Raw genomic sequence first — 18285 nt, forward strand, 5'->3', positions numbered from 1 at the left:
CTCCTCTTAGCTGAAAACTGGCTGGAAAGGTCAGAGGTGAACGGAAGGTACACGGAATAAATTTCTGTGGTCAGTGGGATCCACCAGGCTGACAGAGAGCTAAACCAACATTGTCAGGAAACAGCCCTATCCCTCTCCTGGCTGGGGGTAGAGACCTACTGCCAGACCAACTCACAACCGGGTAGACCCAGGGCTGGTCACCCAGAGTCCAGATTTGAGAGCCTAGAACCAATCCTAGAGCCCAAAACAAACCCAGAATTTACACCTAGAGCCCAGAGCTTAACATTTAGAACCTAAAGCCCTAGACGCAGCCCCATGTTTGACACAAAAGCTAGATTCCTGATTTAAAAACCTGGCGCTCAGACAACTGGACCGAGTCCTGAGAACGCTCCCAGCCCCGGTGTGCTAGAAAGTTCCCTTTGCTGCTTCCAGCCCTCTGACTGGCACCTGACAGTGTGTGGAGTATTAATTATGGTCAGAGCTTTTCAACATGCAATAAAAAGCCTTTTAAACCATTCCGATGGGAGGTGATTAACTCTATTAAGTGGCATTATGGATCTTCCTATCTGTTGCTTTCATAAACATAGTTGTAGGCGGAATGTTTTATTAAGGGCATAAAAATGTCCCACATTACAATGCATAAGCACATATTGATGTGATATTTCTTTACTGTGCTGCACGCCCTGGTCCCCAACCACTCCGAAAAGAAACTACATGTCTTAATAATTTATGCTCCAAGTTTTAACCAGGATTATCAATGGCAGCTTTTGAGCTTTCTCTCTTGGCAACACAATAGATCATAGTAAAAATGCACCGACAAGCGATGTGTCCGTTTGATTTTTTCCACCTGAATCAGCAGCCCAAACTCCAGACACAGCAGTTTAGGGCAAGCAGCACGCTGAAGAATTTAAGTCTAAGCATTTAATCTGTTCTTTCCATAAATTTCTGCTGCTTGTGCTTTATAATGATTCTACCAGAGGAAGTTTATTTATATCGCAGATTTTCAACATCAGCACATTGAGAACACAAGGGCGATCGCTCAGTCAATAGCTTACAGCCATGTATAATATCACTCCGGAAATCAAAAGCCCATTTGAAGAAAAGAAGGCTCAGATTAAAGTCACTTTAAGACATCAATAACTCGGAACTGGCTGCAGAGAAGTTATAAATATCCAACCTGCGCATATGCAAATAGGCGTTCGCAGACGCGCCACCGCCGCCGAGCGCCCGGGAACCCCGGCGGTCCCTCCCCTCCCCGCGGCACGTGCTGCGGCGCGGGGGGCGGGCCCTACACGTCACTGGGGGCGGGGCCTCCCCTCTCCGGCCCCGAGCCCCTGCTGGCGCCGGCATTCAGCCGCAGCACTGAGCTGCCACCCACCGGGTCTGGGGCTCCAGCTGAGCTGAGCCTGAAGACCCGCGCGGCTTAGGAACCCAGTCTGAAAACCCAAAGCACTGAAGAGACTGGCGCCTTTCTGCGTTGCTTACCACGTGCCAGGTGCTGGGGCAGGGGGCACTTCAATTACATCCGCCGCCCTCAACCATCTTTCTGATCCCATACCTGTCATAGCTGCCCACCCCTCCCCCCAACTTCCTCTGCCGGGAGAGTGGGGGTGGAGGGGTTGGAGGAGGAAGCACTGGCACTTTGTAAAGCATGCACCCTGCATCCCCCTCTGATACCCACCGATTACATTATCTCCTTTATCCCCATGGTAACCCTAGGACAGATGGTCCCCATTTTACAGATGACGAAAGTGAGGCTCAGGGAGAGTAACTTGTCCCTGGCCCAAGAATGGCAGAAGCAAGGTTTGAATCAAGCTCTGCTTAATCCCAAACCCCGCTTTTATAGTTTTAAAACACTATATTTTGCTGCTTCCTGCTTGCCCTAGCTGCCTTCCTGCAGGGCAGGCCCAGGGGCCTAGGAAGTTATAGGTCACTTGGGAAGGTGATGCCCAGGGTCCAAGGAGCATCCTAAAAGGTCACGATGCAGATAAAGCAAGGGGATGCCGGTGGTTGGGGCTGGGTAGAACTGGCTCAGAAGGCAAGCCGGAGGGCTGGCTGGTATGGCCAGCTGGGTGAGATCCCTGGGACGGGCCCCAGAATGGGTGGAAGGAGTCACAGCAAAGCCCAGGGTCTGGAGCTAGCTTGGGGCCAGGGCTCTGGTCTTGAGGTGGTGAGGGAGACCTCAGGCCTTCAGGAAGGAAAGGCAGGCAGGATGAACCCACTGGGAGGGGCTCTGACCTAAAGTGGGGGCTGGTGAGCTCAATGGCCACAGACTAGCAATTGTACTATCCTGGGCAACCGTAGAAATTGCCAGAGCCTCCAGTGGCCAAGAGCTTATATGGCCAAAGCTCCGGACATCACAACAACTCCTCAGAAGAAAGGGGAACCCTGCTTATTGCCCAGGAGCATGATGTGGCCCTGCAAAGCCCAGGGATCCATCAAAAAGGGGGTTACCTATGGTCAATGGACAACAACAAGATAGATAATAAGGTTAAACCCTGCAAAAGTGTCTGGACAAGAGAGACTGTGCCAAAGGGCTGACCGTTTGAATGAACTTCCACAAAATCACAGAAGCTGATGACTGAAAGAAGACACACATCCCATCTTCAGGATGGCTTTTGTCTAAAAATGCCCTAACTCAGTAGCCGCCTCTGTCCTTGCTCAAGTTGTCCCGTCTCCTTGGACTCCCACACTCCCTGCTCTGTGCTCACAACACTGTGGGGTTTACACTTCAGTACCGTGGGCAGAACTGAGCGCTTAGAGCTATAGTCCTCCCTTCATTCATTTATCCACACACACCTTCAGCCAATATTTACTGAGCACCTACTATGTGCAAGGCACCATGGGACACATTGATGAACAAAGGATCAAAAGCCCTGCCCTGTGGGGCACTGGTTCTGGAGGACGTTTGGTGACTTGTCTGTCTCCTCTTTGTCAAGGGCAGGCATGGTTTAGCTGGCTCATGAGGTTTGGTCAGTCACGCATTTCACTGCACCAGGTCCCAAAGCTCCCAGCGAATGGCTGTTCAGAGCCTCAGGCCTCATGACTCATCATCTTTCTTCCCTTCTTCCTAGTGCACCTGGGCGTTGCTCATATTTTTTTGGGTTCCTTCCCAGGACAAGGGTCAGTGGTGGGATTTTTTTCTTCCTGATGGGTAAGGCCAGGTCCTTTCAGGTCAGTGACCTCATCCTGGAAGGGGGATTACACACTCCCATTCCCACTCTCTGCCCCGGTGCTAGGAGGGCTCCAAGCCAAGCCCCAACCATAGCTTAGGAGGGTGCGGAGCCGACCCTGTGATGAAGGCGGAAGGAGGCTGTGCACGTGTGTGCCGGGTGCTGCCTGTTTGGCTGGAACGTAGCTGGAGGAGGGTACAGGAGGGTCTCCTGGATGAAGGGAATGTTCAAAGCTTGGGCTTGTCTCCTTACTGACTGGGGCAGAGACTCCCTGAACACCTGAGCCATCCCCAGCTGCTTCCTGTCCCCAGGGGAGGAGCTGGATTCCCATGGGCTGGGGCCTGGGAGGACAGTTACCTGAGCCCCCCCCCGCCCCCATGTTTTTGGCTGTGAGAACTGGCTCTTCTTAGGGTGGAATGTTGCACTTTCCTGGAACTCTCTGATGGCCACATGCATAACGGCTTCCTGTAGTTCCTCAGGAGGGCCCTCTGGTTACCTGCAGCAGCCACAGGGGCCTGTGGGATGGCCCTGGAGAACCCGGATTAGGTCACCCTTCACTTTACTCAAGAGGGAGTCATGTCAGCCCTAGGCCGCCGCTTGAGCCTGGGGGGTCTGGGAAGGTTTTCCGGAGGAGGAACAAGACTAAAGGTAGGTCTGAATAGGGGTGGGCCTCCTGAGCCACGAGCAGAAGCTGAAGTGAGTGTGTTGTTGGGCTGAGGCCCTGAGGGCCCAGGCCTGTGGGGCTGAGGGGTGGGCGAGGCTGGAGGGGTCAGCAGCCTGGAGTGAGTGACAGGTAAGGGAGCTTCATGAGAAATGGGGACCACTGAAGGATGTTGACTAAGGGCGGGCCTGGTCACGTGGTGCTTTAGAAAATCTACTCTGACGGCAGAGTGGAGAGTGCCTGTGGGGGGAGGGGGGCCTGGAGGCAGGAGGAGCCGAGGAGGGAGTCCTGAGGGGCTGAGCTGAGGGTCAATGGCAGAACTGAGATCACACAGAGGCTGACCAGGTGGGAAGGAGGGCCTGGCTGAGGGAGGGCACGCGAGGGCCCTGGAAGCCAGTCTGGTGGGCTGAGCTTGAAAGGCCCTGGTGGAGGTGAGCCAACAGGCCCCAAGTCCTTGTTGGGGTGTGGGGCTCCCCAGCCATGGGTCCAGATTGGGTCCATGTGAGGGCATCTCCTTGGGTCTGACTGCAGGGCAACCTGCAGCAGCTTCTGGGGGGACCGAGGGCCCCTGAACTCTGACCCTCTGCATCTGGCTCCTCATTTTATAAACACGTAGAGATTCAGTGCGAGGGGGAGGGCAGGAGAGGGGCTGAACTGGGCTGGGAGCCAGGCCCTTTCTGTGCCCTTGTGGCAAACAGGGCACCCTCAGGGCCGGTCCCAGAACTAGAAACTGATGCTATTACAGTGCATACATGGTGCAGGACAAGGCCCTGGGGCCAGATGGCCCAGTGTCCACCCCGACTGTGTCCCTGACTAGCTGGATAAACACGGGAAGTTTCCTTCATGCTTTTGAGCCCAAGTTTCTCATCTGTAGAATGGGGCCTGTGAGCGTAGCTGCCGTGAGGATTACACAGTGTGTGTGAGGCTTCGATGAGAGTCTGGAATGCAGTACCCTCAAGAAGCCACTTTCCAGCTCAAACTGCACACTGCACAACTCCAGGGGGCGCCCATCACCTCACACTCATCAAGATTTCTCTTGTTATTGTGACAGTTTTCTGGTAGATGGCAAGCAAGGGTCTTGAGAAAAGGGTATCTTAAAATTTTACAGGGAGTTGCTAAATTGGCCAGCGGCGGGGGTGTTCTAAAGTCATTCACAGTCGAGTGGGGGAGACAGACATGAAAATAGACCATCAAGATGCTCGCTGTTGAGACGGGTGAGTGAAGTCTGTGTGCGTGCTGGGGTGAGCTGAGGAGAGCCTCCCATCCTCTGGTGCGCTTCTGTTTCGGGCCCAGGCTGCTGCCCCGGAGTACTGGCCTCGAAAACTGGAGTGTTTCAGAAACCCCGGCCTCACAGGTGGTCTGGGGGCCTCGGTGTACCTGGTGCCAGGCTCCCTGATGGTCCTGTCCAGACTTCGTAGCAACAGGCAGGTCGGGAGGCTCCGCTTGGAGAAGCCTGAGTGCGCTCCGCTCCCTCCGCCTTGGAATGTAAATGCGAGCGCTTTCCTCTGCGTTCAGTTCCACCATGGGAAAGGCAGGCGAATACAAAACAAATAACCAGAAGACCTCTGCGCTCTGGCCCTCGGCCCTCGGTGATTCCTGACCAGCTCGTAGCTCCCCTCCCACGGCGGACAAGGCAGGCCTGCGGCAACTCAGCAGCCCTCCGGCTGGCCCCCTCCCCTGGCTCCCCTGGCTGCTCCAGGCCCAGGAAAACCAAGCCTCGAGTTCTGTCGGTAAAGGGGTCACGGTGGTGGCCTGTGCTGAGCACCTGGAGGGGACTTTTGGGAGCTTCATGCAGAGCCCTTCCTTGCCTCTGCTGCCTCCTGTCTAATCAGCAGTCGGGGGAGGCTAGATCCTGGGAGCCCCCCAACCCCCCGGGCTGAGCAACCTGTTCTGACGGAGACGTCTTCCCTATCCTGGCGAGGCCAGGCCGATTCCTGAAAGGAAGGGGCTCTCCTCACACAGCCCTGAAGCTCAGGCTGGGGTTAGGCTCTGGTGACACAGGCAGCTGAGCCTCAGGAGAGAGAAACCCTCAGCACTGTGTCGGCCTTTGTAGGGAGGGTGGGACCCTCACTGGGGGTGGACAGGTAGGGGAGGAGCGCTGAGACGGGGAGGACCAGCGAAAGGGAAATTCTAGGGCCTAGTTCAGACGGTGATGCTGCCTCTAGAAGTCTCCCCAGGGCTCCTCGTGGGCCTTTACTTTGAAGGCTGATGATCCCTGAGGGTGTTTGTCAGGGAGATGAGAGACCTCAGGGGGATAATGCTTCAACCTCTCTGTTCCTGCACCTGCCAGCACCTTGGGAGCTTGGAAGACTCTAGAAGCAGGACCTTCCTACCGAGTGGCTAACCAGCTCAGATGAGGCTGATCCGGCTGAGAGGTGGGGGGCAGTCCCCTCCTCCTGAGGCCGAGCCCTGAGGGCTCCAGGGGAGCCCCAGGCCCAGGGGAGGAGAAGATGCCTGCTGGGCCTCCAGCTCTGTCCTCCAGGCCTCACAGAGTCCCCAGCTCCCTCCCAGAGAGGGTCAGTGAATTTTTCCTGCTCTGCTGAGCTCCTTCAAAGATATCAGCACATGGTTAATCTTCCTTCTGTTCAGAAATGCAGAGTAATTTGCCCGAATGGGGGTTTCTGCATATTTATACTAATGTCTGTGTTTAAAGCTTATGAGACAGGGAATTGCTGAGAGATGTCCATTAGCAATATATACAGACTGCAATTATTTCTTTATGGTGTGTGGTTTGACTGCGGAATATTTTATTTCAATGGAAGTAGCAGGCTTTGCCTACTGTGTTTTCTTAGGGGCCCAAAGAAATCAATAAGAACAGAACAGAAGTGAAAAGAGGCAAGAATGAAAGGAGTGTGACCTTTTAGGATTCTGGGAGCCTTGAATATGCTACTGCAGGAACTGCCTTCAGCCCCAGAGTCTAAATGCATGCACCCAAGCGGGGGCCATTCTGTACATTTAAGACTGTGGATGAAAACCGGCAAAGCCTCCCCAGGACAGAGGCCGAGCTCTCAATTCATTCACTCCCATCAGAGACAAGCTGGAAATGGGAGCAAGGGGTGTCCTCAGAGGACCCCAGTTCTGAACCTCCAGCACCCCTCCGCCCTAACCCGTTTCCACCCCAGCACAGAAGCTCAGAAGAGAAGCAGGTTTTGATCTGAAACAAAATAAGCCTCAAGCTTCGAGGTTCACAGACCAAGGCTCTCTGGCATCTGCTAGGATTCTGGTAGAAATCAGCTTCTCCCTGGGTGTGTGTGGGGGAAGTAGAAGGAACAGGGCTCTTTCGGAACCAAAGAACTAGAAGAGCCAGCGTGAAGACCAGGAAGGAAGGGCCTTTTGCGGCGTTGCAGGCAGCGGGTGGCCCGCCTGGGAGAGAGTGTGGCGGGGAGGCCAGGGGAAAGCCTTCCCGCTGAGGGTCCCACCTGTGCTCACCTCGGCTCCCCCTGGATGCCCAGCCAGCTTCTCCCGGCTGCTCTGCTGACTTTGCCATCTTGGTGTTGAGAGGCAGACAGACCCTGAACAGGCCTCACACCGGGCCCCACACACTCTAGAAGAACACCCCAATCATCAGCCCCTGGAGGGCAATCCCGGTACCTACGACGGTCCCCAAGATGCAGAACTGTCCTAATGGGCTTTTCAGATAAGAAAGACCAGACAAGCCGAGCAGAGGATGGCAAACAGATGATATCTGATTTTGTGCAACAGGTATGGTGAAAACGGCGACGACATCTTCCACACCTTCTGCCGGGGGGCCCCTGTACCTCCCGGTCCTTCCTCCTGGGCTGTTCTCACATCCCTCATCCTCCCAGTTGGGTCTTGGCACAGCTGGAGCGTCTCCCCCGGCCCCACAGCTGTTTCCTTCTTGCCAGCGTCTACCATCTCATGGCCGCCATCGAGCGGCCTCCATCTGCCGCCTCAGCTTCCCCTCAGTGGGGAGGCACCCTTCTCTTCCGGCCTCAGAATAGTTCCCTGAAGTCAGTGCTGACTTCTCACTGCCTTCTTGCACAGAAATCTTTTCCAAGAGGTGCTGGGGTCCAGAAGAGGGACAGATGGTCCCTTTCTTTTTATAACACGGCAAGTCTTTTGAAGTGAAGAGCTATGAACACAAGTTTTGCCTTCAGCAGATGTTCTGTGGGCACAACAAATACCACTTTGTGTTCTTCAGCAACTGTGAGCAGTGTTAACTGGGGGGGGGGGGGGGTGGAGACTGGAATCGGGCAGAGCATTGGCAGAACATATTCAGGGGGCCCCGGGGCCAGGGCATGATGGTCCCTGTTCAGTCTGCAGTCAGGCTGACGGCGGCTTGTGTTTCTCCTCAGCCGGTTCCAGACCTACGCTTCCTGGGAACTGTCTGCTCACCTTCCCCGAGCCCACGGACCACCCTGGGCCCTGGCCAGTCTGGAAGGGCCGACAGTCTAGCTGTTCTCGTGCGCCTCGTCGAGGCTGGGCCCGAGGCTGTGGGCTGGGATGGACTCGTCAAGAGATTCATGGCTCCATTTGATCACACTCTTCCTTGAGCACCACGAGGCTGACCAGTCCCCATGGCTGTCCTGGGCTGATCTGAGGACTTTGCAAAGGACAAGAATGGCTGGCCAGGCATGACATCTTCTGAGCTCCCGAGGAGCTGAAGGCTACCCAGGCGTCAGTAGGAAGCCAGTTCCGGGAGCCCTGTCCTGGTGGCTCCCTTGTCCCTCCGTGACAGAGGTACATGGCATCAGTAATGGCTTCTGAGTGGGTGTGCTGCTGTTTGGTGGGTTTCAAGAACCATGATCACTTAAAAGGGCATAAGCTCCATAGACCTCATTAACTTCGAAGATGTATCATCTTTGCACGGAATTCCTGACTCCTCACGTGGCTGGTTGGCTCCGTTAACTTTACCCCGCGTTGGCAATACTGTGTATAAGATGCGGGAGACGCCACGGTGGGAAGGAATCTCCGGGGTGGCCTGACTCCCAAGCTCCAGTGGCTTCTGGGGTGGCCAGTGCCCTGCCTGCAGTCTCCTCCAAGGGAGGAGACTGGGTTTACTTGAGGAACTACATCCATTCCCTCACTCGTCCATGCACCACACAGTTCTTCTTGGGAAAGAACCCAAGAATCGCCGATTTATATTGAGATGTGACCCCAGGAGATGTAAGATAGCCATCGTGACCCATCATTAGCCCCGATATGCTGAGCACCCGACGGGCTGGGGAAGCTTCGAGGTGTGGTACGGTGGGATGGGAATGGGTGTTAGAGGCAGGCGACCTTGATCCTGACTCCCATTCCCACTCTACCACCCACATCCGGGCAAGTGTCTCAGCCAAGCCTCGGTTTTCCCTCCTTGAAGCCACTTCAGAGGGAAGCCGCAAGGATTACATTAGTGCAGAGTGAAGCTACGACGGATATAAAACATCCGCTCCACGTCCTTCTGAGAAACAAGGCTGCATCTACCAGCACGGACCGCTGCCCCTCCTCCCCAGCTGTGCTCTCCCAGGCCACTCATCACCTACCCAACGTGGTGCGAATTTACTCCTAAGCAACAACCCATCCCCTCCTCTCCGCCCCCTCACCCCTTCCACACCACTATGGTGTTGGGAGAGTACCTTAAAGATCATTTAGAAACCACGCACCCCCCCAATTCTACAGGTGGGGAGACTGAAGTTCAGGGCTCTCGCCAAGATATCACACTGTCCCCAGAAACTGTCTCTAGAGAGTCCCCTGTTGAGCCATTCCCACTCCTTAAGCAGTCACTTTATCTGCAGCTAGGAGTGCTTTGCCTGGAAACCTCTGTCCCTGCAGACCGAAAGCCACATAGAGACAGGGCCCCTTGTGCTTGGCTGCTCTGGGCCTGCTCACTGGGCCTCTCCCGGCCATGCTCATGGGACACACGTGACCAGGCTGCTGGAATCAGAGCGCCACCTCCCACAGGACCACTTACTGGCTGCCAGCAGCTCCACAAGGCATGCATGGGAGGAAGAGTGGGGACCAGACACCCCCACACTTATGGGGGGGCCCCAGTCATAAATGGCTCCATGTGGCCAACGTCAGTGATGGCCCCAGGAGTGCGGTCTGCCTGGGGAGGAGACACTGTCCAGGCAAGATGACACGGACGAACTCTAAATCCATTTGCCAACTAGACTGACAGGGAGCCTGTTAGGCACTGAATTATGTCCCCCCGCCCCAGTCATATGAAGCCCTAACTCTCAAAGCAACTGTGTGTAGGGACAGGGCCTCTAAGAAGTGACTCAAACTAAATGAGGGCATGAGGGTGGGGCCCTAACCCATGTCCAACAAGGAAGAGCCATCGGGAGGGCTTGCACAGAGGAGAGGCCAGTGAGGGCCCAGCAAGGAGATGGCCATCCATAAGCAGAGGAGGGAGGCCACACGAGGAACCGACCTTGCGGGCACCCTGATCTTGGACTCCCAGCCTCCAGAACAGCGAGGACACTAACAGGTGTTGTTTCAGCCGCCCTGTGGGTGGCAGGCTGTGAAGGCGGCCCTGACACGCTCAGACACAGCTGACTCCACAGACAGCGGGGCAACACAGATCCGTGGTTGCCCAGGCCACGCGTAGACCTTGGTCTGAGACACGGGGCAATGACAACAGTGAGAAGTCACGTGGGAGAGGAGGGAAAGGCCGTGCGGGGCCGGTGGGCCAAACCAGACAGTTCACGGCGCGGCTGCTAGGTCATCCAAAGGGCGGCTGGCAGAGCTAGAAGGTAAAAAAGAGCATTTTCTTGATGCACTGATGCACACTTGGGCTTCCCTCTAAGATACGTTTTTGAAAAGAAAGCGTTATACGATGAAAACAAGCAATGGTGACTGCTTCAACAGATCGCAAGCTTTTGGCCGTTTTTCCCCTTTAAGCAATCTACACGATGTTTTCGGTTCCTAACGTGCGTGTGCTATTCTGACCTTTTACGCTCCTGGAATAGTGAGTGTGCTCTTGAGTGGAATGTAATTTCAGCCACAGCCAGTGTTGTGTCCCGTTTCCTCCCACTGGTTTCATGGTTTGGGACACCGTGACCTCCGCATCACAAGGGGACAGGCAGCAGGCACCCCACAGCTTTGTCTAGCTCTTCCCCTCTCAAAACTCGTCCCCAGCCTCAAAAACTGAAAAATGTTAGGGATCAGCCTGGCACGGCATGTCCTTCCTAACAAAGACAGCCTGTGTTAGATGTTTGCAGAATGATTGGGCAACGGGAAATTTGCCATTAACCTGTCACAGTGGGAGAGAGAAAGGTTTACAATTTCTAGACCCTGGGTGTGCACCGATTTCCCAGTGAGGGGCTCATGGCCCTCAAAGGCTTCCTACTCAGATCAAAGCCCCTGAAGACCACAGGCTCTTCACCTGCAAGACCAGAGTGGCCTTCCAAAACCAGAACGCTTTGACCTTGACTGAAATGACTTGTCCTTGGCCAGAATGACTTGACCTTCCCTAGAATGACTTGACCTTGGCCAGAATGACTTCACCTCGCAAGATCAGAATGACTGATAAAATGGACTCTTGCCCAAGATCATTATCTGGATCCTTATCTGGCCGTCACTAGCTGGGCAAGTAAAGCCAAGAAGCTGGAGGAAAGTCCAGGTTTCCTGAACTCTGTGTACCAAGAGGACAGGGAATGGACTCCTGGGGTCCTCAGGTGTAAATCACTAGCTGGATCTGTCTTGAATCAGGACAGGCCCTCTGAGCCATTTGAATAGATGTGTGTGTGGCTCTGTGATAGAATCACAATTCTGTGTCACTGGCATTGATTTCAAACATTCTTCCCTAAGATCTTGCCTCTGTAGGACTACCTCCCTTCTGCTCACTCCCCTCCATCATCCTGACTGCCTTTGAGGCCCAGTCCATACTGATCTCTCTTCTCCAGGTCCTGTGGCTTTTATTGCCGGGTCCGCTGGACTCCCTAAGTGGGGTACAAGGTCCTTCCACCGCATTGGTGGTGTCTGGAACACTCTAGGCATCCCCGTGGGGCTTCAGGTTCAGTAGGAGCGGGGCAGCCAGCACATTCCGCAGCGCCTTCTGAGTGGAAAAGCTAATGTGGGCCTTGCACACAGTAGGTGCCTTATACTACACATATTGCTTGCTCAATAAATGCTTGGTGGTAGAGCAGGGAAGGAGGTGACATAACTGAAGCCGCTCCGTGGCCTCTGAGTGTCAGTGATCTAGAACTTGGTGGTCATCCCTGCTGGTATCTGTGTGGGCTTGGGACCAGGGCGGCTGGCTTCCTGCCATGGGTGAGTGCTACTTCCTGAAGCCCCTGGACAGGAAACATCCCCTCCCTCTGCTCTCATCTGAAGAGCCCTCTCATTGCCATGGTGTCTTGACTCCACTGGCCCTGACGGTAAACAGGGGCAGAGCAGGATTTCTGATCTCCAAAATGCTCAGCAGAGATTTCAGGCTGAAAGCCCACATGCTACTCCTAGTTCTACGCACTCAGCTCACTCAGGGCAGGGGGGAGGCAGATACTGTGTTGAGCAGAGGGCCCCTGGGAGGGTTGCACATAGGCTGGGGTATTGGGGTCACCCCCTGTTCCGACAATCTCCGGGTGGTCTAGGGGCCTTTGCGGCATCTTTCCGCTTGCCTGTTTCGCTCATCATCAAACGATCTGTTAACACAACAGTTAAGCCCCGGACAACCCTCCAATTAATGATTAACAAACCCCAGGGGGCCGAGCCCTGCAAAGGGGAGGAGGGCTCTCCGAGGCAGGCCTGGGGTAGGCACGGCACAGCCAAGGACCCAGCACCTTCTGTAGACCAAGTGTCAAATTCCACAGCCACTGAGACACGTATTTCTTGGGTGAGCGTGTGTGTTGTGGAGGGGGGGGGGCAGGCTGGAAAGGGGAAAATTAGGGTAACAGCGGTTCTGTGGATTTGGTTCCAGATGGGCACTGAGGGTTATGTCAATTAGCTCTGGGAGATTGTTTTCAGCAACCTTACGTGAGAAACAGTGGAGGGCCTGAGCCAAAGGAGCACGACAATATTTCTTCTCCAGGGTTCTCTACATCAGTGGCGGTCGTAACAACAGCTAATATTGTCGGCTTCCTACGTGCCATGCGCTATGTTGAGACTTGGCATACATTATTAAGTCCTTAAAACGTGTCTATGATGAGAGCACTAATATTCTTTCCATGGGACTGATGAGGAAACTGAGGCAACTCAGAGACACCAGTGTTCTAGCACAGGTTCACTGGGTCGGCGGGTGGTAGAGCTGGAATTCTATGCCAGCAGTCTGGTGCCGAACCTGGGCTCCTGGCCACCTTCCGTGCTGTTGGCCCCATGTGTTGGTTGGTCTGCAGGCGTGACCCAACCCTATTTGTCCCATCTACTGATATGGCCCTGGAGGAGGGCCCACGCCACGAGTTTGGCACCTGGGGTCCAGCTGAATCTCGCAGGACGCTGAGATCCCCTGACGGCAGATAGAAAGGAGCCCTCCTCCAACAGCTCCTGGGATTAGGGGGAGGGTCTCCCCAACAGTGTGATGCCTTCTGGTTGTCATGGCGATGTGGAGGGGTGTAAAGTGTTACAAGGGGGGAAGGCAAGTTCTTGTGTTCCAAGTGGATCCCCGGGAACAAGGGGCTTCAAACATCACCATGGGGGCACCACCTATCAAGCCTCCCAAGGTAACCTGGCCTCTGGCTTTTTCATGTGACCCTGGGCCCCTAGAAGACCATAGACACTGAAAGGAGGCCCTGGCATTGCTAGGGAAGAGGCTAATGGCAGAGACTTTTGTAGTGATCAACGATATGCTGGGCGCTATTCCGAGGGCTTTATGTCAAAGAACTCACTTAATCCTCACTATGACTTTAAGAAGCACCATCTGTTATTATCCCCTTTTAAGGAAACCAAGGCAGAGATTCAGATTCCCCTATGGTCTGGGGCAAGTGTCGGCAGGGAGGTGCCTGCCCCCCACCCAGAGCCTCGCCGCCTAGCGGGGAGAATGACACGGGAGCAGGGTGACTGTATTGTAGGCGCCTGGTCAAGGGCAGAGCGCAGCCGGAAGGGAGGAAAACCCCTGTCCTGACGTGGCTTCGGGGCAGCCTGTGAGCGGAATGGCCGAGATGCAGGTGGAGGCAGGCGGGAGTCAGACCCTGGGGCGCCACGTGAAGCGTCGGGCACTATATCCCGAAAGTAGCAGAGGCTGGTGGAGGCATTCGCCGGGAGAGACGGGACTGGACCTGGGCTCTGCAGACTACAGTGGCTGCACGGTGGGCCTGGACAGGAGGGGACGCACCTTGGGCCTGGAGGCCGCCAACGCAGGCCAGAGGTGTTAGGGCCTGAGAGGGGAGTGGTGCGGGGGGGGACAGAGAGAGGAGAGAGAAGAGATCTGGAGGAGGCAGAATCAAAGGCGTTTTCAGACTCAGTGCATAAGGGGGATAAAGGCTGGTCAAGGACAACTATGGGCTTTGACTTTGAACTCCTGGGCGGACGCATGATGTCATTTCTGAGACAGAGGCATGGGAGGAGCAGGTCTGTGGGAAGGTGATTTCAGTTTGGACATTTTGTGCCTCTGGGCGAACCCTGCGTGGGCAAACAGCTTTATCATGAGTTCCCAGCTGTTTCCAGAATCCGCACAGAGCAGTGTGCCCTGGCCTGTCAGAGGGTGGGGCTGGGGTGGGGGGCATCTGTTCTGGGCTCCACACCGAGGAGAGCGGTCCAAAACCCTCCTGCCGGGAAGGCCACACGTCTGCTCCCTTTTACGCATGGGGACACGGTGGTCCCGTGACACTGCCTGACCAGGGGGCTGCCAACCGTATGAACAAGCTTGGGCTTCCTCCATCTCCTCTGCACCGGGGACGGGGCTCTGCTTCCCATCCCTTCACCGGCGTCCGTCTCTGCAGTGTTCTACAGGAACAATGGTTTGTAGAGTTAGGAGGGCAAAGCTCTGTGTATGTTCATGGCCACAGTCTCATTCAAACCTCCTCCAGGCCCGATGAGGATGGTACTCTCATCCCATTTTAAAGATGAAGACAAAGAGGCTCAGAGAGGTTAGGAGACTTGTCCTTGTCACATTCAGGGTGCCTCAAGGTTTCTTTTCCAGATCCTGTCTTTTCCACTCGGAGAGACGACAGAGTGGCTGCTTTCCAAGCAGAAAGTGGCATAAAGACACACAGAGCCCCCCCACCCCTGGTGGGGGTCCACGGGCAAGGATGAGAAGGAAGAGGTGTGAAACCACAGGGAGGGGCTAAGCACATCCCACAACATGGGTCCCCAGCTGTGGGAATCCTCACGGCCCCTCGCCCTAGACCTACAGAATCTGAAGTCAGAAGAGACAAGCCCTCACCGCTTCAGGTCAACTTGGATTTTGCTTTTTGGTTCAGAAAAAGAAGGGAGCAGGTGAAACCTTGCTTCTTTCTCCTTGGAAATGCAGGTGAAAACATAACCTTTCTGCAGCTCACCATTAGTCTGGGGCTTTTAAAGGTCTCTGGCTACCTTGTTAGCCCCCAAGAATCATTTGTGGAAAAAGGAAGGGGCTAGAAAAATGACACCAAGAGCTTGTGCCTCTGCCCTGACACGGCTGGGCTCCCATCGCCCCGGATCAGGGACATTAGACATCCCTCACTCATCTCACAAGACCTGACATTGGCCGCCACCTCTGCCCATAGATTGCTTTCCAGTTTTCAGTACAACAAGACAAAGGCCTCAGGTATATAACAGGATTCAAATGGAACTAATTCTTTTTTCCTCCCTTATCACTTTGCACACATGAAATCTATTTTAATTAGCTTTCAACACATAATCTTTTTTTTTTTTAAAGAATGAAATCCTACCCCCAAATTGTTCTTAGAGAAAGAAAGATTTATCTTATAAGTTTCTTAAGAAAATCTATATGTGCTCAGTGCATTTAAATAACACTCATTAAAGTGAACTACATGCAAGCGGCTTCTCTATTCACAGACGAGAGACAATCGCTTGACCTACTGCAAATCAAAAAGCATTTCTGCGCCACCTTTATTTTTCAATTGGTTAAGTTTTAAATTAAAGTCCCAACGCCCTTTTTGGGAAGGCAGACTCACATAGCCCCAACAGAAATTTCAGCACCGTCGATTGGAAGATAATTACAAGAAACAAAATGTGAAATTTTAAATCAGGGCACTAATGAAGTCTAAAAATACCCATCCAGAGGCCCATCCCTCTGGCTGGCAAGACCTGTTCCTCATGGAGGGGATCTCTCCATAATTACTCAACCCCGGGAGAGGCCAGGTTGTCATGTCAAACAATAGAGGAAAAATCGCGGGACTTTAATGAGCTAGATCTCAGGGAGCTCCACCGTGAATCTTATTATAATGCCGGGCAAGCTTTCAAACAGAACAGGAGAGAAGGAAAGTTCTTTTTCTTTTTTTTTTTTCCTTCCTTAAGTGGAGTTCTGACTAGTGTTGATGCCATCACGCCAAGCCTCCTGGTTCCCACTTGGAGCCAGCTGTCTGTCATTTAGGAGTGTGAAATCAATTGGGTTTTGGAGATGTAAAATCCCTCGGGGAAAAATTAAAAGTGACCCAAATCCAAACCCACACGGTCTTGTCAGGGATATGATTCTCACATGGTAAGTTTCAAAGATTTGGTTTCAGAATCCGGGTTTCTTATTTAAAAAAAAATGTTCAGTTGTTTGACATTAGATCTGACAGACAAATTATAGCTTTAGCAATAAAGGCTTTTAAGATTAGAAATGAAAGGAGAAATTACTTAAAAAAAAAAACAACAAAAAACCACACAACCCACCCAGGCTTGAGTTTGGAGGCATTTGTATGTTCATGCTTCATTGTCTTTCTTCGCCACAAATATAAGGGGAGAAGTCAGCTCATGAGGGCCATAAATAGAGAAGTGAGTTAAATGTGATCTCTGGGGAAAGAGCCCGTTCCCTGGCCAACTATGGAAAGCAACATGACAGATGGGTCACCGGTTGTCACAGGCTGGAGCTGGAGGGACCTCACTGGCTTACCAGAAGGCGGGGCTGTGCACCCTTTCTAGGCTTACCCTATGCTTGGCCTCACTTAGCCCTGAATCCACCCTCTAGGGCCAGCAGGACAAACCCCAGCAGGGGCCTGCTCTCTCCTTTCCTCCTCTCTGAGGGTTTGGGATCACCACAGAAGGTGATTCTCGCCCTCTGGCCTCAGAGAGATGTTACAGGTATGGCTCTACAATGACCCGGGGGCCAAGTGGGTCTCTACGGCCTGTAACTTCCTGAGCTTATGGGCTCAGATGCGTGATGAGAAAATGCACAGGTGCCTTTGGGGAGGTGGACCCCAGTTCTGTGCTAAGCCCCAAACCAGGGACTTTGGACCCAGCTGGGCCCGTTCCCTCTTTGCCCAGAATAAGTCCTTTTCCTAGATACATGTCTGAAACTTGGCAACTCAGCAAGACCTTTCACCAGCCCTAGGAGGCCTCTGGGGGCAGCAGAGATGCTCCTGTGGTGGGGAGAGGGAAGCCCACCCAGTGCCTGGCCTTTGGCACAGCCCCGGAAGCACCCAGGACACCCAGTTCCCAGTGTGTCAGAGCTGGCAGCATATAAACTGGGAGTACTTTTTTTTTTTTTTCTTTCTAAGGGAGAGAGAGCTTAACCAAAACAATTCAAACAAAAAATCAATTTAGTCAATTTTTTTTAAAAAAAGATCTTAAACAAAGCAAGAGTTTACCAGAATTTAGATGTAATTTTCTGTAATTTTGTCATTTAAAACTAGTGCTGATTTCCAAAACAAAGGCGGTTGGGGCGCAATCAGATTGGGAATGAAACCCAATGGAGATCTAGACACGGCTTTGTTGTTGGGATGCTTGATGAGGTCTGAAAATTGCTCAAAAGGATAAGGATAGAGATGCATGAAAGCAGGCCGGAAAGAATGGCTAGTGGGAGTCATTGCTCTGCGGAGAGGCAGGGCCCCCCCAAGAAGCCGTCTCCAGGGGCTGTTAGCCAGAAGACGGAGAAAGTGATGCCCAGAGGTCCACACCTCCTAGGAGACCGTCTACTCCCCTTTGCAAAGGAGGCCTGGGTACCCCAGCAGGCAGACCACCCACCGTGTGCCTTCTTGCCTGCGGACTGGGCCAGGCCCGGCTGCCTCCCCTCTGCACTCAGCAGGAAAGGGGCTTGGCTGTCTGGAGCTCTAAGGGATAGCAAGCAAGTCTGGGGCAGATGAACCCCAGCAGTGTAACATCTGTGGTCCCCGGTCCTCCTGCCCCCTTCTGCATTCCAGCTGGGTAGATCGCTCAGACAGATGTCAGGAGTGAAGCCTGTTTGCCGAGGCACTTTGTCCTGACCCTAAGGCCAGGGGCTCATCCTGCAGGCTCTGTTGAAAACTGCCCCGGGGAGTGGGGCAAAGGGGTGACTGAAGGCTGAGGCTAGAGGGACTCTTTCTTGGAGCTTCACAGAGCCACCCTTGCTTCCTTGAAACCAAAAATCCAAGTGGCTCAGGATGGTCCGGGAGTGTCTCCTGGGGAGGAGACATTGCTCTCCCCTATGGTCTGCGGAGCCGCTCTCACCCA

The 18285-nt window shown here is 53.7% G+C and overlaps 1 protein-coding gene across 1 annotated transcript in view; it reads right to left on the reverse strand.

Moving 5' to 3' along the window:
• The window catches only part of KLHL29 (kelch like family member 29), a 140029-nt gene that overhangs the window by 40452 nt on the left and 81292 nt on the right, over positions 1-18285 (reverse strand). The gene's annotated exons all lie outside the window — the stretch shown is intronic.

The sequence above is a fragment of the Martes martes genome, assembly GCF_963455335.1.
Source record: "Martes martes genome assembly, chromosome: 9".
Classification (NCBI taxonomy): domain Eukaryota; kingdom Metazoa; phylum Chordata; class Mammalia; order Carnivora; family Mustelidae; genus Martes; species Martes martes.